Consider the following 24,532-nt stretch of genomic DNA (forward strand, 5'->3'; position numbering starts at 1 on the left):
GTGGGCTCTGGCTGCCACAACATCATCCAGCTCCTCGACTGGTTTGAGCTGCCCGACAGCTTCGTGCTGGTCCTGGAGCGTCCGCAGGCATCGCAGGATCTCCTGCAGTTCCTGAAGGAGCAGGGGTGCCTGTGCGAGGAGCAGGCGCGCTGGCTTTTCTGCCAGGTGCTGGAGGCCGTGCGGCACTGCACCGCCTGCGGCGTCCTGCACCGGGACATCAAGCCAGAGAACCTCCTCGTGGACCCGGAGAGTGGCGACCTGAAGCTCATCGACTTCGGTTGTGGCACCTTCCTCCAGGAGCGGGCCTTCTCGGGGTTTGCCGGTGAGCCCATGGCCTGAGCCCTGCTCTTGGTGCCAGGCACTGCACGGCCCCGTTCCCTCCTGGGCCGCGGGCTGCGGCCTTCAGCCGGCTGCCCTCTGGCACGGGGCGGATGCCGTGCCCCAGGAGCCGGCTGCCGGCCCTGCCGACAGAGGGGGTGGCAAAAGCGGCTCCTGGCCCTGGGGCTCAGCGGGCCCACAAGGGCCTGGGCTGCTCCGCTGGCCTTCTTGGCCTTGCGGAATGGTTCCTTGCTTTTGGGCAGCTGGCTGGGGGACACGGGGTGGCCTCGGGGAGAAGCTGTGGCCACGGGTGCAGCCCCTGCCTCGGCCAGGGGGCTGGTGCCAGGCTCTGGAAGGCAGCAGCCTGCGCCCAGCCAGCGCCGCCTGTCTCCCCTAGGAACGGACGCGTACAGTCCGCCCGAGTGGATCTGGCTGGGTTACTACCACGGCCACGCGGCCACCATCTGGTCCCTGGGCGTTCTGCTGTACGTCATGGTCTGCGGCAGCCTCCCCTTCCAGGACGACCCTGACATTGTGCTGGGGAAGGTCTTCTTCCAGCGGCAGGTCTCTCCAGGTGGGTGTCCGGCCTCAAGACGGAGGGCTTTGGCAGGTGGCGGCACGCAGCCCGGCGCGGCCCTCACGCAGCTCGACGGGGTCAGCGCGGCACGGGCGGCCGGAGGAGGCGGCCGCGTCCCGCCGTGCCGCTCTTCCGCGCGGGGCAGAGCCGGTTGGGAGTCCGGCACGGCCTAGAGCCCAGCCTGGCACGGCCCGGGCCCTGCGGGTGACGGGGGCAGCTGGGCAGGAGACTCTGCCGGTGACCGACGCTTTCTGGCTTCTCTCCCCAGAGCTCCAGCACCTGATCCGATGGTGTTTGGCCAAGCAGCCTGCGGACAGGCCGGAGCTGGAGGAGGTCTCATGCCACCCTTGGGTGCGGGGCCGGCGTTTTTGATGCCTTGCCGGAGCCTCTGCAGCACCCACTTACCAAGTCCTCCTTCCAACACCGCTCCTCGATGACATCCGAGAGGCTGGCCGTGCCGCGCTGTTGAAGATCCCAGACGGCAAAACTCCCTCAGGACAAAAAACCCAACAGGACAGGCCAGAGTGGAGCGCTCCCACAAAGAACTCAAAAGGTGTCTCGACCAACAACACGACGCGGCGCTGGCGATGACTCCGGTCGAGAGACTCTGTAAAGCACTTTATGTGCTGAATTTTTTAAATTGCACCGACCGGGAGCCAGACCCGCCCGTCATCAGACACTTTACTAACAGCACGCGAGCGCTTTTGAAGGAGCGCCCACCGGTCCTTGTCCGTGACCCGGAATCCCGAGCCATCACAGGGCCTTTTCCCCTAATAACCTGGGGGAGAGGGTATGCCTGTGTCTCAACAGCTCATGGACCAAAGTGGATTCCGGGGAAATATGTGAAGCCCTTCTTAGAAGATGCCCCAGCGGCAGAAGCACCAACGCGACAGGACCCACAGACTGCGTCTCCCACAACACCAGACGACGCAGTCGCGTGGAAGAGACGACGAATGAAGAGGACCGGGAGCCGTCCCAACTTGGTGTCCCGAGTCCTCATCACCAGACTTTACTACCCACCTCTGGACTCGACACCCCAAAATAACCCATCCCCTCCAGTTACCTTTCCCTTACCCCCTTACCTTACCCGTTTTCCCTATGCCCCTCTACCCTAAATTTCTATTTAAACTCAAAGGGGGAGCTGGGAGGGGAGGGGAGGGAACCAAATCCTTTGTTATTTACAGTTCCTTTTATTTTAATAGAATGAGGATGGCTGCCCAAGTGACAACTACCCGGGAGAAACACCAGAAATCGCCCCACTGCGCCCAGCTGGCCGTCGCCGTGGCATTCTTTGTACCCCCCCATTGGTTCCTCCCCCGAAACCACTCCTTCCCTCTATCCCAGTTGGCCGTTGCCGTGTCACTCCTGCTTGACTCCGCCCTCATACCCTCACCCGGCTGGATGCTCCGTACCCTGACCCTCCTTCCCTGTAGCTGTTATCAACCCTGCCCCGCCCCTGGTTCGGGGCTCTCAGAGCTGGCTCGCCCTCTGAGTGGCTGTGTCCCTTCCCCACCCTCGCCTTCCCTCACCGAAGCCCTCAGAATAAAAGCCTCCTGAGAGACTCTCGCCCGGTGGAAGACTCATCTCTTTACTACCATCAAGCGTTTCCCGAGGTCCCGGACCTGCAGCTATCCGGAGCGGTCTGGGAGACCCGGGAACGCTTCACCACACAGGACTGAGGACCTGAGAAATAAAACAACCAAGCCATTGTGGTGTGTCAAGGCTGGTCCTTGTCAGCAACTTCAGCTAAAGAAACGTCTTGGCTAAAGGGGGAATCAGAGTGCTGCCTTCAGCCTTTCTCAAGCTTTCCATGCCTGTCCTCCAGGGTGGTACTTTAGATCTTCAAGCTCAGGCCCTAGTGCGGCTAGGAGGGGCTTTGCCGAGCCAAGAAATGCAGCAGTGAAACAACAGCTGCCCTTTCAAAGTGGCAGGGCTTCTTGGTGTCTCTTGAAGCAAGGCACAGGTCCATGTGTGCATTCCAAGGCTTATTTGGTTTCAGGGACAGAGACGTTCCTCTCTTACCAGAGCTCTGAGGAGAGCCAGAAGCTACAAAATATCATTTCAGCTTGAGCCCTGCTGAACTCTTTTTTTTTTTTCTTCCTATGAAATGGGAGCCCACGGGAAATGTTGAGATGCCGGAGTCATTCCCACGGTGCTGGTCTCATTTTACCCCCCAAACATATCTTCTGCTGCCTTAAAAACAACCAATGGTAATGGAAAGTGCAGCAACCAGTCACAGGAAAGCACCCAACTGCCTGCCTGTGGGCAGGTGCCATCTACTAAAACCGTGCCACCTTCTGCCTACTGCCCTGACCCCTCCCAAAACAGGGTTTGGGAAATAAATGTGGGGGTTTCTTTTCAGAAATGTGCCTGCTCTTTCAGTTTTCTTCCCTTTTATGCGGGCTGCTGGTGCTCATGTGCCCTGAATGGCTCTCCCAGTGTGTACCTGAAGACCTGACTTGAGCCGTGATCCTTCCAGCCAGGACCCCACTGTGACGGGATGGCGAGAGCTCTGTGTGTCAGCCATCGTCTGCAGCCTGAGCTGGGAGTGGTAATTATCCCTTTTCCTGTGACCTGTGAGTGGTGATTGCCGATTGTCCAAGGGCCATGGCACATTTCCTCCCCAGGAGCTGGAGGTCCCTGTGTCCCCACAGCCCCGATGGGGATGTTGGTGACCACAGGCCCAGAGCCATTGAGTCCTCTGTACAAGGACTAATTGCAAGCGGTAACGTGAAATTTTTATTAAGAGTCATTTACTCCTTTAGCTGTGTTATCTTTAGAATAATCTTGTGCTATTTTTTTGTGTTATTATATTGTGTTATTGCCTGATTGTGTTGTTGTTACCCAGATACTACATTTCCAAAGGTGCGGTAGTGGATCAGCTGGGTGGGGATTTGAATTCTACGCCCCTGCACTGGGCCATCAGGTAGTGCTGCTTGCAAGCCCTAACTGCTAATCTGTGGGTATTTCCAGCTGTGGTAGCATTTTCTGAGATCCAGAGAACAAAGCACTGCTTGTCTGGAGAAAACATGACCTGAAATAACACTTCTGGGAAGACTTCTCTGAGTGGGAAGTCTCCCGTTGGAAGATGAGTGCTTTCTTCTGGACTGTCAGTCTTTTGCCAGAGTCAGAGGCTTGGATGACTGCGCACAGGAGAAGTTACCGTAGAATAACCACCGTAGCCTAAATTAATGCTTCGCCCTAGGCTCATTTATTAGGGTGTATGTATTTAATATAATTTACTGAATAATGCCATGAGAATCTGAAAGACAACTGGTTTTTTTGGGGTCTCTATGAGAACTATAAGGGCAACGCTTTCATTAAAATATCCCTTTTTCAAATCATCTCTATAGTTTCATTTCACACATTGTTATAGACAAGGACCGTCCCAGGGGAAGGCAGCATCCGATGGAGATGTTCAGGGATATACAGATGCCAAAAGGGGCTCTAGGACGCATAGACATACTCTGGCGAGCTCAGCCTCCAGCAGTGGGGCAGGAAAAAAAGGACAAAAAAAGATAAAGAAAGAAAAAGGGAAAAAAGAGAATTAAAAACAAACAAAGGAAAAAAAGATAAGAAAGACTGAGAAGAAGACCTGGAGAAGGAGGAGAAGAAAACCAGGAAGCTGAATACAAACAAGAAGGAGGAAGAAGCTGGGGAGAAATGAGCCAGAGGATCAAAGCCCAGGATTGAGCAGTAATGCCCAACAAAAGTGCTCAGCACCCTCTGCCTCATGCCCCATCAATCCCACCAGTGATCAGCCTCTCCTGACCAGCTTCCTCAGCTGTCAGACTCAGCAGGACACGCTGTGCTCTGGAACATCCCTCTGCGCAGTCCGGCTTGGCTGTCTGGACATGCTCCCTCCAGGCTCTCTGTCACCTCCTCGCGGGCAGAGCGTGGGACATGGAGTGGCTTCTGGGACCCTGCAGAGTCCTTGAGGTGGACAAGCTGTGCTTAGCAACAACCAAACTCTCCACCTGTGATCCACAGCATTCCCATCCAGCATCCAAACCCAGCACTGTGCCAGTTTCTGGGAAGAAAGGAATCCCAGTCAAACCCAGAAGAGTGGGAACACACAGACCGTTCTCTGGGAAAATCTTGATTTATTTAACACCAATATTCCTAAGAAGATCTGACCTCCTTCCTTGAACAAATTCCTGGAAGGCGGAGGCCATCTCCATGGAGCTCCCTTGATAGAAGGAACTTCCTTGGTTTCACAATGGATCACCTCTGCTGCCAAGCATGGGGTGTTCCCCACTGGAACAGTCACAGCTCTGTGGAAGCCATGGGCTGACAACTGGTGGCACCAAGACACTGCTGGGGCCTATGCCTCTAGGAACATCTTGAAGAGGGCTGGGCTCCCCTTTGTACTTCCAGGCATTTCCTGGACAGCTGCATCTTCGGGGATGAGCAGGTCCTGCTGATACGCACAGCTCTGAGGGAGCAGGCACACCTTTCCAAAGGGCTTCCTCCCTCTGCAGTCCGGCAGCTCTCCCTGAGGCACTGGGAGGGATTGAGGCCCTTGCCAGATATATGCCAAGTCTCAAGATCTTCCACTTTCTGCTCCTGCACTGCTGATGGCAGACAATTCTCTGGAGGTGGGAACATTTGCCTTTGCAGCTGGAGGATCTTCTCTTGCACTGTGCTGAGCATCTTCCTCTCTGGCACCGCCACAGCATCCTGGGAAACATGGACTGGGAACTGACAGCTCCAGGACACTTGATGCTGGGACACTTGCCTCTGGGAAAATCTTCTGGAAGGGAGCTGGATTCCCTTTTTTAATTCTGGGCATTTCCTGGCCATCTGCATCCTCAAGGAGGAGCATGTTCGCTGACACCAGCAGCTCTGAGGGAGCTGGCACACCTGTCCAAAGGCTTTGCTCCCTCTGTGCTCCAGCACCTCTCACCGAGGTTCTGGCTAGGTCGAAGTCTCCTGCTGTTAGCGTTCGGAAACACACATCATCGCGGGATATGATTAGATGCAGGTGCTTTTATTAAGAGCTCTGGGAGTCGGGGTACAAACCCAAATCTGACTCCGACATGGCTTTCGAGCTGAACGTATCTTATATTCTATCGTTATAGAACTTACACATTAATTATTAAACTTGTATTGTTCTATGGTATACATTGACATGAGTTTATCGTGATCTTTCTTAGGTCCCTGACCACAGTTTCTCAGGATTATTCTTTTTGATTAAACTGTAATTATATTTAATTACTAAGCAAACGTCACATCTGGCACTTATATCAATTATCATGTACTAGCTACACAGTGCAGTTCTAGCAAGTACAAGTTCTCCATGTGCTTAGGATGTTTATTTTTCCAGGGCCTACTAAGCTTATTTTTCCTTTTAACCCTTAATCCCCATGATTTTAAAACCCTTTTACTATCATTTTCCCCCCTTTGAAAGTATTCTCACTTCATCATAAGTGCAAATACTTTCACTTGATACAGTCTTTAGTTTCTAAGTTTATACATGATGTTCTTCAAATCCAGGATTGACGTGAACGTTGTCATGGACTGGAGGATCAGAGGATGACGGGTGTGGGTCCCGTGTCAGTGCCTTGATTATTTTCCGGTTCCAGGATGTCCTCTTCCGTATTTCTCCTTTTAGGACACTGTAGACTAACCAAATTACTAGGAACACAATTAATAGGATTATTACACTCTCAATGGTAGACTTAATCCATGGACTCACATTCCACCCTAACCCTTTAAAGACTTTGTCTAACCAGCTCGTAGTCAAATCTTTCTGCTCTTTTTGTACTTCACGCTCTATTTGTTTGAACTGATTGATGTCATATTCGACATCTGCAGTTACATTTAGGATGTGGATGCAGCCATGCTATTGGTAAAGCCTGTGGCCACTGCAGTTGGGCTTCTTGACATATTTTACTGATCTGCCTTTTTAGTGTCTGATTCATCCTCTCCACCTGTCCCCTTGACTGGGGTCTCCATGGTGTGTGGAGGGCCCAAGGTATTCCCAGCAACCTACTTACTTCTTTTACCACCGTGGCTATGAAATGGGGTTCCCTATCTGATGATATCCCTAGAGGCACCCCGAATCTGGGAATGATTTCTTGTAGTTACCACTTAACTGTTTCTTTTGCTTGGGTCGTGCGACAGGGAAGGGCTTCTGGCCATCCAGAAAATGTATCAGCCCCTGCTAACAATTATTTGTATGCTCGAGTTCTTGGTAATTCTACAAAATCTACCTGCCAATAATCTCCTGGTTCTATCCCTACCCGAACCCTTCCTAGTTGTGCCTGTCGTCTAGCCACTGGGTTATTTTTCAAGCAAATCTCACACTTTGACATTATTGATTTTGCCATTGTTAACATTTGTACTGAGACCAAATAAGGTTTAGAAATTTTACCAATGCCTCTGCACCCCAATGACATCCGTTATGTTTAATTTGTAGAACCTCTCTCATGACCAAGGGGGGTACCACTATCTGTCCGTGTGCAGTTACATACCAGCCTTCTGGATTCTTCTGTGCATTCAGTAAATGCCCCAATTTCTCATCTTCTGCTGAATATTTCGGCTGTGGAGGTAAATGGAATTGAGATACATTAGGTTTTAAAGGGACCAATGCCATTGTTGTTTGCACCTTTCGAGCAGCCTGTCGAGCTGTCCAATCTGCCTTTCGATTTCCCTCACAAATTTTGGAGTTTCCTGATTGATGTGCTTTACAGTGCGTAATTGCCGCTTGTTCAGGTTTTTGTACTGCTCCTGTCAGCTGCAGAACTGCATCTTGGTGTTTAATGTGCGTCCCTTGAGACAAAAACAGGCCCCGTTCTTTCCATAGGGCCCCATGAACATGCACTACTCCAAATGCATATTTTGAATCAGTCCATATGTTCGCCTTTTTCCCTTCACTTAATTCTAGTGCTCTGGTTAAAGCAACCAGTTCTGCCTTCTGGGCGGATGTATTTGGTGGCAATGCTTTTGCCTCTTCCACTGGACTGAATGTTGTTACCGCATATCCAGCGTGTCTGATTCCGTCCTCCATGAAACTGCTTCCATCTGTGAACAACTCCCAGCCTGGCTGTTCTAGGGGGACATCTTTCAGATCTGCTTGGTATTTGTATGTTTTGAAATCCTTTTAATGTCAAGATCGCCCTCCTGAATCCTCAGTTGAGTTTAAACAGACCCAGCTCAATTGCTTCTGAAAATTCACCTTTCTTCTATAGGATTGTACTTCAAGAAATCTTGTTTCATTCAAACATTAAATGTATTGATTTGACATCATCTGTGACCCTTTCATCTGTCTGACCTGTATTTCCTTGTGTGAGTTTCTCAGTTGCTTCAAATAAGGACAGATTCTTTTCAATTCCCATAACATGTTATCTGACAATCTCCTGCGTGCTTTCTTCAGTTGCTTGCATGGGAAGACGTGAATGTTGTCTTTTCTAGTCTGAATATCTGAATGTTCTCTTTTCTAGTCTACTTTTACCTACCAGTGTGCTTCTATCTACTAGAATCAATTTCAGCTTGAAAGAACAGATCAAAAAATCTCATTACTAAAATGGCCAAAAAGAATCCATAAAATTTAGAATTTTAAAAAGCCAAAACAAAATGTTGGAGCAATATTATTCTAGAGAACGCCATGTATCTATGAAAAGTGGAAAAATCTTTTATTTTCAAATGCACTTATAGATCACCATTTTGCATTTGATTTTTTTTTTGGGGGGGGGGGTTGTTTGTGGTTTTTTGGGGTTTTTTTGAAAGATCGGGCACTTACCTGATTCCTTTTTGAGGTAGTTCAGCTCATTAATCTGGTAAGAAAGCAGTTCAAAAGAAACAGAAAACCAGAAAAAAAGTGGCAACAGGATGTCACTTCACCCATATGTAGTACAGCCTTCTGTCTTGTAGAAATATGTCTGCCATAGATGCAAATCCATGCATACTACTATCTTCTTGGAAACTTTCTCATTGCTACTGAATTCCTGAATCATCAGGATGGTTTAATGGTTTAAACCCAGCCCTCTAAGATACTCCCCAAACTGTTGCAATGGAATAACTTTACCAGGTGAAGAGCTTGCTATGCAGGACCTGAACGTGATGCCAAGAATGCTTTGTTGTGGATTACCATTGTTTCGGATCATTTTTCCTTCCACTACCATGTAGGTATAGGAAAAAATTAAGTAGCCACAAGGTGTTTCCAGCTGTCCTTGTCTTTTGGGATAGTAAGGATTTAGGGGAGTAAACAAAACTGTGGTGAGTTTTACAATTGACTTTATTGCTTCTTCACTTTGAATAAGCAGCTTTGCATTTCAGCTTACCCATCAGTATCATGAGAAGAATACTATCTTCCTTCCTGCTCCAAAGATGTTTAGTTATGCCTGTGATGTCATGGGATTAAAACCAAAAAACATTGGGATTGAAAGGAAGTACTGGCATGCCACAAGGTTACTGAAGTGAACGATGTTTCCTCCTCAGCTTTCCACTGTGATTACAGAATTTGAATATTATTCTGGAAATTGGTCTTAGCATAGTCTGGTGACATCTCTCAATAGAGCAGTGTCCCAGGGTGACTTTCTGATGCTTGTATCCCCAGCGGTCTGTTCTGTTGATGCTGGCTATTATATTCTGTGCCTTCAAGACTGGTTCTGAGAGTGAAGGCAAGGAGAAGACAAAGCACGGAGTTGGTTATCAGAGACTGCACTCACTCCTCTACAAGCAACACTCCTCCACATTCTGCGCTGGACTGTGCTGTCTGGGCACGGACGGAGCAGAAGAGAGCACTTCTTTGCTTTTTAGTTAGTTTAGCTGCTGAGGCAGAGAAGTTTTCCCTGGACAGTTGCTTTTCCTTTCCCTTTTCTTGGACCTGTTTGAACCTGCCCCGGATTGGGACTCGGGGAGCAGTGAGAGCTTTTACTTGGTGACCTACTCTGGGCAGCAGCCTTTCCAAGTGCCGCAGGGACTGATAACAGAGCGACCAGCCACAGGAGAGACTTTCTGACCTTGTTGTCATCTCTTCAGAGCATCAAATGAGCTTTGTCATCTGCTAGTGTTCATTTTTTGTGCTGGCGAGTGCTTTGCCTGTTAAATCAACAGGTTTCTTCCACTTCTCTCCCAGGAAATTTTTCCCAAACCGGTTGGGGGGAGAGGCCATGTGGGTTGGCTTTCTGGGGGTGTCCCCTTTCAGATGTCTTCTCCCAGATTTGCCCTAAAGCAGGACAAGTAGCATGTGCGACTTTGAGAATGATGGAATCACTTGGGTTGGAAAAGACCATTAAGTATAAATATAATTAGCAAATCCAAGCAGAAAGAAATCTTTTGCTGCTTGAATAGAACACGTGGTTTATCTGGTAAGCTTTGCAAGAATTTGTCTCATCGCAAGTAGACATGTCCAATGCATTAGATGGGAATATAAGAAGAGAGCTGTGCAAATATACAGAATGATTCTCAGGGAAGGACATTTGCATGATTAGTCCTTCTCCCTGACTTCTTCAAGTGAATTCTTTTAATAAAGTGATGATTGGATTTATTCCATTTTTGACAGTTCTTAGGGTATTACTCGCATTTTTGGCATATGAATGCCAAATGGGTTAATTCACATAATTTCTCAGATAAAGACCAAGATTTAGTGTTGCTTAAGCTGGAGGCAGAAATATTGAAATCCTCCAGCCTCCTTCTTAGTACCTCATTTGTATTCCAAAATCAGGGCACATTCTTGTCCCTTAAGATCCAACTGTCAGCCAGCTGAGCTAGCTGAGTTGATAGCAACAGGGTGACATTAGGACGGCTTACATGATGCTGCACACAGAAGCCCTCAGTGCGCGGCTGTAGCATGCAGTAATTCCACGCAGTTGGACAATGCCAGTGCTGACTTTGGATCACCAGAAGGGTAGAACTAGAGAGATTTAATAGAGAGGTCTCTGGAGGAAGTGGCCTGAAGAAGACAGCAGAAATCCCATCTGTGTGTTTGTACAAAGAACTGAAATGCCATTCCCAAAAAAAGATCTTCAGATGTATCTAGCTTTTTCTGCAGATGATTTCTAAACAATATGCATTCCATGGAGAATTTCACTGAGCACCTGGAATACAGCTGCATTTAAGTGGATTGAATCAAGGTCGGGCAGCAGTGAAATCAAGGTTTTCAGGAATACCTGACATACAAGTCCTGCCGAAATTTATATCTCTTGGATATCCAGATACTTTTTAAAAGAATGGGTGACCATTTAGCTTCCTAATATTTTTCATCTGAAATACAAAGAAAATCTTGACCTGTGAGAGAAAACTCACATCTTTTATAGCTTGAATATTTTTCTTGGTTTATTTCCTGTTTTCCAATTCATTTCTACAAATCATTTTATTAGGTAATGAGAAGTCATGCTGTATAAAAATATTGAATGCTATATTATCGCCGGCCGGGGGCTCTATACAAGTCACAAACTGGACAGGACTGCTGTGGTATGCGACTTAAGCTGTTTATTTTTTAGCATCAGTCTCATTACATGGTTATGACAATGGGAAGATGCCAGCAGCTCACATTCCCAAGCAACAGACCAAGAACTTCATGTTACAACTTACTTTATAAACTTTATGACCAATCACACAAAGCAAAAGCATATTGACAGTAGTTCTAGCCAATCACTATAAATACACATACCTTTGGTTAAAACAATGCTTGCTTATTTCAAATACAATACTTGCCTGTAAGCCTTAAGATACAATGCACATAGCTCCATTATTAATCTTAGAACTTCCTAATATCTCACCAGATATACTTTTCTGCAACATAGGAAGTTATTCTACCCAGACGTTAATACACAGACCATAGTTCTATTTGTTCTTTCTTTCTACTTCTTGTATAATTTTTCTGCTGACCAATCTTATAGCTACTGCTTAGCTCTAAATCACCATCCTGCTGTCTCTGAGGTCTGACTTTTACAACGTGCCCAAAACCCTCTGATTTTAAGGAATCCCACACCCTAACAGAAGGTCACCCGGTCTCATGGACGATGGGAAGGCAATGCAGATTCTATTTCAGGGTTTTAAGTGGAGTTTTGATCCTGTCCCTCGCAGAATACACCTGGTGCAGGTGTCCAGCTGTGAGACAAATAGAGACAGGGTGTGCTGGGTGAAGAATGGGCTAATGTACTGGCTTTCAATGGGATAGGATCCATTTTCTTCCCGGGGAAGCGGCAAAGAGCTGGGTCTTGCAAGTGCCCATAGGGAGCCCCTTTATCCCTCCTGGGGCACTGCGGAGGGCGGGGCCGAGGCAGGGCTGTGATGGCACAAAGGGGCAGAGTGCTGGCGTCAGGCAGGGCTGTGATGTCCCAGGGCTGTGCTGGCCGCAGCACTGTGACATCGCTGTGACATCAGCGCGCTGTCGCTGTGTGAGACGGGCCAGCACCCACAGCTGCCAGTGCAGTCGCGATGGGACCTGCCGGAGCCATGGGTGACGGTGACGTCCTGATGGCTGCGTTTGTCCTGCTGCTGGCCGCCGTGGCTGTCTGGTGGGCCTTTGGCCACTGGCAACCACAGAGCCGGCAGACACAAAGAGTGAAGCTGAGGAAGCGCTGCTGGGTCCGGCCCAGAGGCTCACGGAGGAAGCGAGGAGCCCCTGCGACTCCCAGGTTCCCCAGGCCTCGGGCGACTCCTGGCAAGCGGCCACGTGCTCCCGCCAGCCCCCTGGGCAGCCCCTGCAGCTGTGGCCCCTGCCTGGCAGTGGCCCGGGAGCTGCAGGAACTGATGCTGCAGATCTGGGATGGCAACGGGACACGTGCGCCGCTCTACTCTGGGATGTGGCAGGCCTTGTGGAAAGAACTGGAGGAGCTGCTGAAGCGAGGCCACCTGCCCTGCTGTGGCTTGGCCAGCTTCTCCAGAAGCCTCCATCCCTTCCAGAGGCTGCTCCCAGCAAGATTCTCCAGCCCTGGGAGAGCCTCAAGGCCTGCAAGGATGGCACAGCATGGGGGAGCCACCACCATCCATGCAGGAAACTCAGGCTGTCAGAGGCCCTGCACCCCGCCAAGAGCCTCTGCTATCTCTGACAGCCGCCATCCCTCACAGAGGCTCAGTGAGACCTGTCAGCCTGCGGAAGGAGCAGAGCCCGTGGACAGGTCTCCCAGCCCCATTGGACTCACAGACTTCAACAACGTGGGCGCAATCCTGAGCCTTGACGTGGCAGGGGAAAGCCCACAAGTCCAAATGGGAGCCCAGCCCGATGCAGGGGAGCCTGCTCAGGAGCAGCTGGCGGGGCAGCAAGCGTCCTGGAGCCAGCAGTGGTCATCCCACAGCGGCCAGGATAGCCAGGACGCTGTGCCGGTTCTGCCAGCTGGCCACAGCCCGAGCCTGGCGGTGGAGATGGTCCTCCAGACACCACGGAGGTTCCTCCATCTGCAGGAAGCTGCCCCGAGACAGCCCTTGAGTGCCGCGAAGAGCTTTCTAGTAGCAGGTGAGATCTCCTGAGGAGCTGCCTGAGGCTCCCCCGGGGCTCTGGAGGGGCACGGCCAGGCCAGGCCAGGGCCCCTGACAGCAGCCTAGTCGCTGGCTGTTTCCAGTGCCTCCGATGGCACGGCTTGAAAAAGCCCTGTCTGCTTTGCAGCTGCTCCTGGGATCCCCCTGTGCCAAGCCTCGGGCTGCAGCCCCGGCCGTCGTCAGGAGCAGAGTCCAGCCCACGACGCCGGGGACAGCGACGGTGCCGCCCTGCCCCGCTGGCCCGGGGCTGCCGCAGCCGCCTGTGCGCGCTGCCCCGGCCCGGCTCTGCCGCTCGCCAGCCCGGCGGCTGCAGGGCGGTGGCCGCTGCCCGGCGCGCAGCAGGAAGCGGGTGAGAGCGCGGCGGCCCGCGGGGGCCCGGCCCGCTCCACTCGCGGGCACTTGCGGGGGGTTCCTGGGCGCAAGGCTGATGGCTCGCTCTTGGCCGCAGGGCACAAGAGGCAGCGGCAGGAGCAGTACCTCTGGGGCCCGCAGCTGGGCAGCGGCGGCTTCGGCACCGTCTTCTCGGGCATCCGCCTCTCGGACGGGAGCCCGGTGAGTGGCCGCGACGGCCGGGCGTGGGAGGAGGGGCAGCGGCGGGGAGGGGCAGGGCTGGAGCTCAGCCCTCCTCTCTCCATGGCTCGCAGGTGGCCCTCAAACGCGTGGCCCGGGAGAGCGTCCCGCAGTGGGACGAGCTGGTGAGCGAGCGGGGCCAGCGGGACACAGCGGGGCGTGGCGGGCAGGGAGAATCCCGGGGCGGGCTCAGCGTGCGGAGCCGCGGCCCCGCGGGCCTGGGCACGCCAAACAGCGGTGCTGGGGCCGGGCAGGGGCACCCCCGAGCATCCCTCGGGCTGGAGGAAGCGCAAGCGCCAGGGAGGCTGCGCCAGGGGGCACTGGGGCATCCCGGGCAGGGCGCAGCGCGGCCCCAGGGCAGCAGCAGCAGCAGCAGCAGCAGCAGCAGCCTGCCAGAGGCACTGATTTTCTCCTCCTCACAGCCCGACGGCACCCGCGTGCCCATGGAGGTGGCGCTCATGGAGAAGGTGGGCTCTGGCTGCCACAACATCATCCAGCTCCTCGACTGGTTTGAGCTGCCCGACAGCTTCGTGCTGGTCCTGGAGCGTCCGCAGGCATCGCAGGATCTCCTGCAGTTCCTGAAGGAGCAGGGGTGCCTGTGCGAGGAGCAGGCGCGCTGGCTTTTCTGCCAGGTGCTGGAGGCCGTGCGGCACTGCACCGCCTGCGGCGTCCTGCACCGGGACATCAAGCCAGAGAACCTCCTCGTGGACCCGGAGAGTGGCGACCTGAAGCTCATCGACTTCGGTTGTGGCACCTTCCTCCAGGAGCGGGCCTTCTCGGGGTTTGCCGGTGAGCCCATGGCCTGAGCCCTGCTCTTGGTGCCAGGCACTGCACGGCCCCGTTCCCTCCTGGGCCGCGGGCTGCGGCCTTCAGCCGGCTGCCCTCTGGCACGGGGCGGATGCCGTGCCCCAGGAGCCGGCTGCCGGCCCTGCCGACAGAGGGGGGGGCAAAAGCGGCTCCTGGCCCTGGGGCTCAGCGGGCCCACAAGGGCCTGGGCTGCTCCGCTGGCCTTCTTGGCCTTGCGGAATGGTTCCTTGCTTTTGGGCAGCTGGCTGGGGGACGCGGGGTGGCCTCGGGGAGAAGCTGTGGCCACGGGTGCAGCCCCTGCCTCGGCCAGGGGGCTGGTGCCAGGCTCTGGAAGGCAGCAGCCTGCGCCCAGCCAGCGCCGCCTGTCTCCCCTAGGAACGGACGCGTACAGCCCGCCCGAGTGGATCTGGCTGGGTTACTACCACGGCCACGCGGCCACCATCTGGTCCCTGGGCGTTCTGCTGTACGTCATGGTCTGCGGCAGCCTCCCCTTCCAGGACGACCCTGACATTGTGCTGGGGAAGGTCTTCTTCCAGCGGCAGGTCTCTCCAGGTGGGTGTCCGGCCTCAAGACGGAGGGCTTTGGCAGGTGGCGGCACGCAGCCCGGCGCGGCCCTCACGCAGCTCGACGGGGTCAGCGCGGCACGGGCGGCCGGAGGAGGCGGCCGCGTCCCGCCGTGCCGCTCTTCCACGCGGGGCAGAGCCGGTTGGGAGTCCGGCACGGCCTAGAGCCCAGCCTGGCACGGCCCGGGCCCTGCGGGTGACGGGGGCAGCTGGGCAGGAGACTCTGCCGGTGACCGACGCTTTCTGGCTTCTCTCCCCAGAGCTCCAGCACCTGATCCGATGGTGTTTGGCCAAGCAGCCTGCGGACAGGCCGGAGCTGGAGGAGGTCTCATGCCACCCTTGGGTGCGGGGCCGGCGTTTTTGATGCCTTGCCGGAGCCTCTGCAGCACCCACTTACCAAGTCCTCCTTCCAACACCGCTCCTCGATGACATCCGAGAGGCTGGCCGTGCCGCGCTGTTGAAGATCCCAGACGTCAAAACTCCCTCAGGACAAAAAACCCAACAGGACAGGCCAGAGTGGAGCGCTCCCACAAAGAACTCAAAAGGTGTCTCGACCAACAACACGATGCGGCGCTGGCGATGACTCCGGTCGAGAGACTCTGTAAAGCACTTTATGTGCTGAATGTTTTAAATTGCACCGACCGGGAGCCAGACCCGCCCGTCATCAGACACTTTACTAACAGCACGCGAGCGCTTTTGAAGGAGCGCCCACCGGTCCTTGTCCGTGACCCGGAATCCCGAGCCATCACAGGGCCTTTTCCCCTAATAACCTGGGGGAGAGGGTATGCCTGTGTCTCAACAGCTCATGGACCAAAGTGGATTCCGGGGAAATATGTGAAGCCCTTCTTAGAAGATGCCCCAGCGGCAGAAGCACCAACGCGACAGGACCCACAGACTGCGTCTCCCACAACACCAGACGACGCAGTCGCGTGGAAGAGACGACGAATGAAGAGGACCGGGAGCCGTCCCAACTTGGTGTCCCGAGTCCTCATCACCAGACTTTACTACCCACCTCTGGACTCGACACCCCAAAATAACCCATCCCCTCCAGTTACCTTTCCCTTACCCCCTTACCTTACCCGTTTTCCCTATGCCCCTCTACCCTAAATTTCTATTTAAACTCAAAGGGGGAGCTGGGAGGGGAGGGGAGGGAACCAAATCCTTTGTTATTTACAGTTCCTTTTATTTTAATAGAATGAGGATGGCTGCCCAAGTGACAACTACCCGGGAGAAACACCAGAAATCGCCCCACTGCGCCCAGCTGGCCGTCGCCGTGGCATTCTTTGTACCCCCCCCATTGGTTCCTCCCCCGAAACCACTCCTTCCCTCTATCCCAGTTGGCCGTTGCCGTGTCACTCCTGCTTGACTCCGCCCTCATACCCTCACCCGGCTGGATGCTCCGTACCCTGACCCTCCTTCCCTGTAGCTGTTATCAACCCTGCCCCGCCCCTGGTTCGGGGCTCTCAGAGCTGGCTCGCCCTCTGAGTGGCTGTGTCCCTTCCCCACCCTCGCCTTCCCTCACCGAAGCCCTCAGAATAAAAGCCTCCTGAGAGACTCTCGCCCCGCCCGGTGGAAGACTCATCTCTTTACTACCATCAAGCGTTTCCCGAGGTCCCGGACCTGCAGCTATCCGGAGCGGTCTGGGAGACCCGGGAACGCTTCACCACACAGGACTGAGGACCTGAGAAATAAAACAACCAAGCCATTGTGGTGTGTCAAGGCTGGTCCTTGTCAGCAACTTCAGCTAAAGAAACGTCTTGGCTAAAGGGGGAATCAGAGTGCTGCCTTCAGCCTTTCTCAAGCTTTCCATGCCTGTCCTCCAGGGTGGTACTTTAGATCTTCAAGCTCAGGCCCTAGTGCGGCTAGGAGGGGCTTTGCCGAGCCAAGAAATGCAGCAGTGAAACAACAGCTGCCCTTTCAAAGTGGCAGGGCTTCTTGGTGTCTCTTGAAGCAAGGCACAGGTCCATGTGTGCATTCCAAGGCTTATTTGGTTTCAGGGACAGAGACGTTCCTCTCTTACCAGAGCTCTGAGGAGAGCCAGAAGCTACAAAATATCATTTCAGCTTGAGCCCTGCTGAACTCTTTTTTTTTTTTCTTCCTATGAAATGGGAGCCCACGGGAAATGTTGAGATGCCGGAGTCATTCCCACGGTGCTGGTCTCATTTTACCCCCCAAACATATCTTCTGCTGCCTTAAAAACAACCAATGGTAATGGAAAGTGCAGCAACCAGTCACAGGAAAGCACCCAACTGCCTGCCTGTGGGCAGGTGCCATCTACTAAAACCGTGCCACCTTCTGCCTACTGCCCTGACCCCTCCCAAAACAGGGTTTGGGAAATAAATGTGGGGGTTTCTTTTCAGAAATGTGCCTGCTCTTTCAGTTTTCTTCCCTTTTATGCGGGCTGCTGGTGCTCATGTGCCCTGAATGGCTCTCCCAGTGTGTACCTGAAGACCTGACTTGAGCCGTGATCCTTCCAGCCAGGACCCCACTGTGACGGGATGGCGAGAGCTCTGTGTGTCAGCCATCGTCTGCAGCCTGAGCTGGGAGTGGTAATTATCCCTTTTCCTGTGACCTGTGAGTGGTGATTGCCGATTGTCCAAGGGCCATGGCACATTTCCTCCCCAGGAGCTGGAGGTCCCTGTGTCCCCACAGCCCCGATGGGGATGTTGGTGACCACAGGCCCAGAGCCATTGAGTCCTCTGTACAAGGACTAATTGCAAGCGGTAACGTGAAATTTTTATTAAGAGTCATTTACTCCTTTAGCTGTGTTATCTTTAGAATAATCTTGTGCTATTTTTTTGTGTTATTATATTGTGTTATTGCCTGATTGTGTTGTTGTTACCCAGATACTACATTTCCAAAGGTGCGGTAGTGGATCAGCTGGGTGGGGATTTGAATTCTACGCCCCTGCACTGGGCCATCAGGTAGTGCTGCTTGCAAGCCCTAACTGCTAATCTGTGGGTATTTCCAGCTGTGGTAGCATTTTCTGAGATCCAGAGAACAAAGCACTGCTTGTCTGGAGAAAACATGACCTGAAATAACACTTCTGGGAAGACTTCTCTGAGTGGGAAGTCTCCCGTTGGAAGATGAGTGCTTTCTTCTGGACTGTCAGTCTTTTGCCAGAGTCAGAGGCTTGGATGACTGCGCACAGGAGAAGTTACCGTAGAATAACCACCGTAGCCTAAATTAATGCTTCGCCCTAGGCTCATTTATTAGGGTGTATGTATTTAATATAATTTACTGAATAATGCCATGAGAATCTGAAAGACAACTGGTTTTTTTGGGGTCTCTATGAGAACTATAAGGGCAACGCTTTCATTAAAATATCCCTTTTTCAAATCATCTCTATAGTTTCATTTCACACATTGTTATAGACAAGGACCGTCCCAGGGGAAGGCAGCATCCGATGGAGATGTTCAGGGATATACAGATGCCAAAAGGGGCTCTAGGACGCATAGACATACTCTGGCGAGCTCAGCCTCCAGCAGTGGGGCAGGAAAAAAAGGACAAAAAAAGCTAAAGAAAGAAAAAGGGAAAAAAGAGAATTAAAAACAAACAAAGGAAAAAAAGATAAGAAAGACTGAGAAGAAGACCTGGAGAAGGAGGAGAAGAAAACCAGGAAGCTGAATACAAACAAGAAGGAGGAAGAAGCTGGGGAGAAATGAGCCAGAGGATCAAAGCCCAGGATTGAGCAGTAATGCCCAACAAAAGTGCTCAGCACCCTCTGCCTCATGCCCCATCAATCCCACCAGTGATCAGCCTCTCCTGACCAGCTTCCTCAGCTGTCAGACTCAGCAGGACACGCTGTGCTCTGGAACATCCCTCTGCGCAGTCCGGCTTGGCTGTCTGGACATGCTCCCTCCAGGCTCTCTGTCACCTCCTCGCGGGCAGAGCGTGGGACATGGAGTGGCTTCTGGGACCCTGCAGAGTCCTTGAGGTGGACAAGCTGTGCTTAGCAACAACCAAACTCTCCACCTGTGATCCACAGCATTCCCATCCAGCATCCAAACCCAGCACTGTGCCAGTTTCTGGGAAGAAAGGAATCCCAGTCAAACCCAGAAGAGTGGGAACACACAGACCGTTCTCTGGGAAAATCTTGATTTATTTAACACCAATATTCCTAAGAAGATCTGACCTCCTTCCTTGAACAAATTCCTGGAAGGCGGAGGCCATCTCCATGGAGCTCCCTTGATAGAAGGAACTTCCTTGGTTTCACAATGGATCACCTCTGCTGCCAAGCATGGGGTGTTCCCCACTGGAACAGTCACAGCTCTGTGGAAGCCATGGGCTGACAACTGGTGGCACCAAGACACTGCTGGGGCCTATGCCTCTAGGAACATCTTGAAGAGGGCTGGGCTCCCCTTTGTACTTCCAGGCATTTCCTGGACAGCTGCATCTTCGGGGATGAGCAGGTCCTGCTGATACGCACAGCTCTGAGGGAGCAGGCACACCTTTCCAAAGGGCTTCCTCCCTCTGCAGTCCGGCAGCTCTCCCTGAGGCACTGGGAGGGATTGAGGCCCTTGCCAGATATATGCCAAGTCTCAAGATCTTCCACTTTCTGCTCCTGCACTGCTGATGGCAGACAATTCTCTGGAGGTGGGAACATTTGCCTTTGCAGCTGGAGGATCTTCTCTTGCACTGTGCTGAGCATCTTCCTCTCTGGCACCGCCACAGCATCCTGGGAAACATGGACTGGGAACTGACAGCTCCAGGACACTTGATGCTGGGACACTTGCCTCTGGGAAAATCTTCTGGAAGGGAGCTGGATTCCCTTTTTTAATTCTGGGCATTTCCTGGCCATCTGCATCCTCAAGGAGGAGCATGTTCGCTGACACCAGCAGCTCTGAGGGAGCTGGCACACCTGTCCAAAGGCTTTGCTCCCTCTGTGCTCCAGCACCTCTCACCGAGGTTCTGGCTAGGTCGAAGTCTCCTGCTGTTAGCGTTCGGAAACACACATCATCGCGGGATATGATTAGATGCAGGTGCTTTTATTAAGAGCTCTGGGAGTCGGGGTACAAACCCAAATCTGACTCCGACATGGCTTTCGAGCTGAACGTATCTTATATTCTATCGTTATAGAACTTACACATTAATTATTAAACTTGTATTGTTCTATGGTATACATTGACATGAGTTTATCGTGATCTTTCTTAGGTCCCTGACCACAGTTTCTCAGGATTATTCTTTTTGATTAAACTGTAATTATATTTAATTACTAAGCAAACGTCACATCTGGCACTTATATCAATTATCATGTACTAGCTACACAGTGCAGTTCTAGCAAGTACGAGTTCTCCATGTGCTTAGGATGTTTATTTTTCCAGGGCCTACTAAGCTTATTTTTCCTTTTAACCCTTAATCCCCATGATTTTAAAACCCTTTTACTATCATTTTCCCCCCTTTGAAAGTATTCTCACTTCATCATAAGTGCAAATACTTTCACTTGATACAGTCTTTAGTTTCTAAGTTTATACATGATGTTCTTCAAATCCAGGATTGACGTGAACGTTGTCATGGACTGGAGGATCAGAGGATGACGGGTGTGGGTCCCGTGTCAGTGCCTTGATTATTTTCCGGTTCCAGGATGTCCTCTTCCGTATTTCTCCTTTTAGGACACTGTAGACTAACCAAATTACTAGGAACACAATTAATAGGATTATTACACTCTCAATGGTAGACTTAATCCATGGACTCACATTCCACCCTAACCCTTTAAAGACTTTGTCTAACCAGCTCGTAGTCAAATCTTTCTGCTCTTCTTGTACTTCACGCTCTATTTGTTTGAACTGATTGATGTCATATTCGACATCTGCAGTTACATTTAGGATGTGGATGCAGCCATGCTATTGGTAAAGCCTGTGGCCACTGCAGTTGGGCTTCTTGACATATTTTACTGATCTGCCTTTTTAGTGTCTGATTCATCCTCTCCACCTGTCCCCTTGACTGGGGTCTCCATGGTGTGTGGAGGGCCCAAGGTATTCCCAGCAACCTACTTACTTCTTTTACCACCGTGGCTATGAAATGGGGTTCCCTATCTGATGATATCCCTAGAGGCACCCCGAATCTGGGAATGATTTCTTGTAGTTACCACTTAACTGTTTCTTTTGCTTGGGTCGTGCGACAGGGAAGGGCTTCTGGCCATCCAGAAAATGTATCAGCCCCTGCTAACAATTATTTGTATGCTCGAGTTCTTGGTAATTCTACAAAATCTACCTGCCAATAATCTCCTGGTTCTATCCCTACCCGAACCCTTCCTAGTTGTGCCTGTCGTCTAGCCACTGGGTTATTTTTCAAGCAAATCTCACACTTTGACATTATTGATTTTGCCATTGTTAACATTTGTACTGAGACCAAATAAGGTTTAGAAATTTTACCAATGCCTCTGCACCCCAATGACATCCGTTATGTTTAATTTGTAGAACCTCTCTCATGACCAAGGGGGGTACCACTATCTGTCCGTGTGCAGTTACATACCAGCCTTCTGGATTCTTCTGTGCATTCAGTAAATGCCCCAATTTCTCATCTTCTGCTGAATATTTCGGCTGTGGAGGTAAATGGAATTGAGATACATTAGGTTTTAAAGGGACCAATGCCATTGTTGTTTGCACCTTTCGAGCAGCCTGTCGAGCTGTCCAATCTGCCTTTCGATTTCCCTCACAAATTTTGGAGTTTCCTGATTGATGTGCTTTACAGTGCGTAATTGCCGCTTGTTCAGGTTTTTGTACTGCTCCTGTCAGCTGCAGAACTGCATCTTGGTGTTTAATGTGCGTCCCTTGAGACAAAAACAGGCCCCGTTCTTTCCATAGGGCCCCATGAACATGCACTACTCCAAATGCATATTTTGAATCAGTCCATATGTTCGCCTTTTTCCCTTCACTTAATTCTAGTGCTCTGGTTAAAGCAACCAGTTCTGCCTTCTGGGCGGATGTATTTGGTGGCAATGCTTTTGCCTCTTCCACTGGACTGAATGTTGTTACCGCATATCCAGCGTGTCTGATTCCGTCCTCCATGAAACTGCTTCCATCTGTGAACAACTCCCAGCCCGGCTGTTCTAGGGGGACATCTTTCAGATCTGCTTGGTATTTGTATGTTTTGAAATCCTTTTAATGTCAAGATCGCCCTCCTGAATCCTCAGTTGAGTTTAAACAGACCCAGCTCAATTGCTTCTGAAAATTCACCTTTCTTCTATAGGATTGTACTTCAAGAAATCTTGTTTCATTCAAACATTAAATGTATCGATTTGACATCATCTGTGACCCTTTCATCTGTCTGACCTGTATTTCCTTGTGTGAGTTTCTCAGTTGCTTCAAATAAGGACAGATTCTTTTCAATTCCCATAACATGTTATCTGACAATCTCCTGCCTGCTTTCTTCAGTTGCTTGCATGGGAAGACGTGAATGTTGTCTTTTCTAGTCTGAATATCTGAATGTTCTCTTTTCTAGTCTACTTTTACCTACCAGTGTGCTTCTATCTACTAGAATCAATTTCAGCTTGAAAGAACAGATCAAAAAATCTCATTACTAAAATGGCCAAAAAGAATCCATAAAATTTAGAATTTTAAAAAGCCAAAACAAAATGTTGGAGCAATATTATTCTAGAGAACGCCATGTATCTGTGAAAAGTGGAAAAATCTTTTATTTTCAAATGCACTTATAGATCACCATTTTGCATTTGATTTTTTTTTGGGGGGGGGGGGGTTGTTTGTGGTTTTTTGGGTTTTTTTTGAAAGATCGGGCACTTACCTGATTCCTTTTTGAGGTAGTTCAGCTCATTAATCTGGTAAGAAAGCAGTTCAAAAGAAACAGAAAACCAGAAAAAAAGTGGCAACAGGATGTCACTTCACCCATATGTAGTACAGCCTTCTGTCTTGTAGAAATATGTCTGCCATAGATGCAAATCCATGCATACTACTATCTTCTTGGAAACTTTCTCATTGCTACTGAATTCCTGAATCATCAGGATGGTTTAATGGTTTAAACCCAGCCCTCTAAGATACTCCCCAAACTGTTGCAATGGAATAACTTTACCAGGTGAAGAGCTTGCTATGCAGGACCTGAACGTGATGCCAAGAATGCTTTGTTGTGGATTACCATTGTTTCGGATCATTTTTCCTTCCACTACCATGTAGGTATAGGAAAAAATTAAGTAGCCACAAGGTGTTTCCAGCTGTCCTTGTCTTTTGGGATAGTAAGGATTTAGGGGAGTAAACAAAACTGTGGTGAGTTTTACAATTGACTTTATTGCTTCTTCACTTTGAATAAGCAGCTTTGCATTTCAGCTTACCCATCAGTATCATGAGAAGAATACTATCTTCCTTCCTGCTCCAAAGATGTTTAGTTATGCCTGTGATGTCATGGGATTAAAACCAAAAAACATTGGGATTGAAAGGAAGTACTGGCATGCCACAAGGTTACTGAAGTGAACGATGTTTCCTCCTCAGCTTTCCACTGTGATTACAGAATTTGAATATTATTCTGGAAATTGGTCTTAGCATAGTCTGGTGACATCTCTCAATAGAGCAGTGTCCCAGGGTGACTTTCTGATGCTTGTATCCCCAGCGGTCTGTTCTGTTGATGCTGGCTATTATATTCTGTGCCTTCAAGACTGGTTCTGAGAGTGAAGGCAAGGAGAAGACAAAGCACGGAGTTGGTTATCAGAGACTGCACTCACTCCTCTACAAGCAACACTCCTCCACATTCTGCGCTGGACTGTGCTGTCTGGGCACGGACGGAGCAGAAGAGAGCACTTCTTTGCTTTTTAGTTAGTTTAGCTGCTGAGGCAGAGAAGTTTTCCCTGGACAGTTGCTTTTCCTTTCCCTTTTCTTGGACCTGTTTGAACCTGCCCCGGACTGGGACTCGGGGAGCAGTGAGAGCTTTTACTTGGTGACCTACTCTGGGCAGCAGCCTTTCCAAGTGCCGCAGGGACTGATAACAGAGCGACCAGCCACAGGAGAGACTTTCTGACCTTGTTGTCATCTCTTCAGAGCATCAAATGAGCTTTGTCATCTGCTAGTGTTCATTTTTTGTGCTGGCGAGTGCTTTGCCTGTTAAATCAACAGGTTTCTTCCACTTCTCTCCCAGGAAATTTTTCCCAAACCGGTTGGGGGGAGAGGCCATGTGGGTTGGCTTTCTGGGGGTGTCCCCTTTCAGATGTCTTCTCCCAGATTTGCCCTAAAGCAGGACAAGTAGCATGTGCGACTTTGAGAATGATGGAATCACTTGGGTTGGAAAAGACCATTAAGTATAAATATAATTAGCAAATCCAAGC

This window comes from Taeniopygia guttata, chromosome 4 (assembly GCF_048771995.1).
Source record: "Taeniopygia guttata chromosome 4, bTaeGut7.mat, whole genome shotgun sequence".
NCBI lineage: Eukaryota > Metazoa > Chordata > Aves > Passeriformes > Estrildidae > Taeniopygia > Taeniopygia guttata.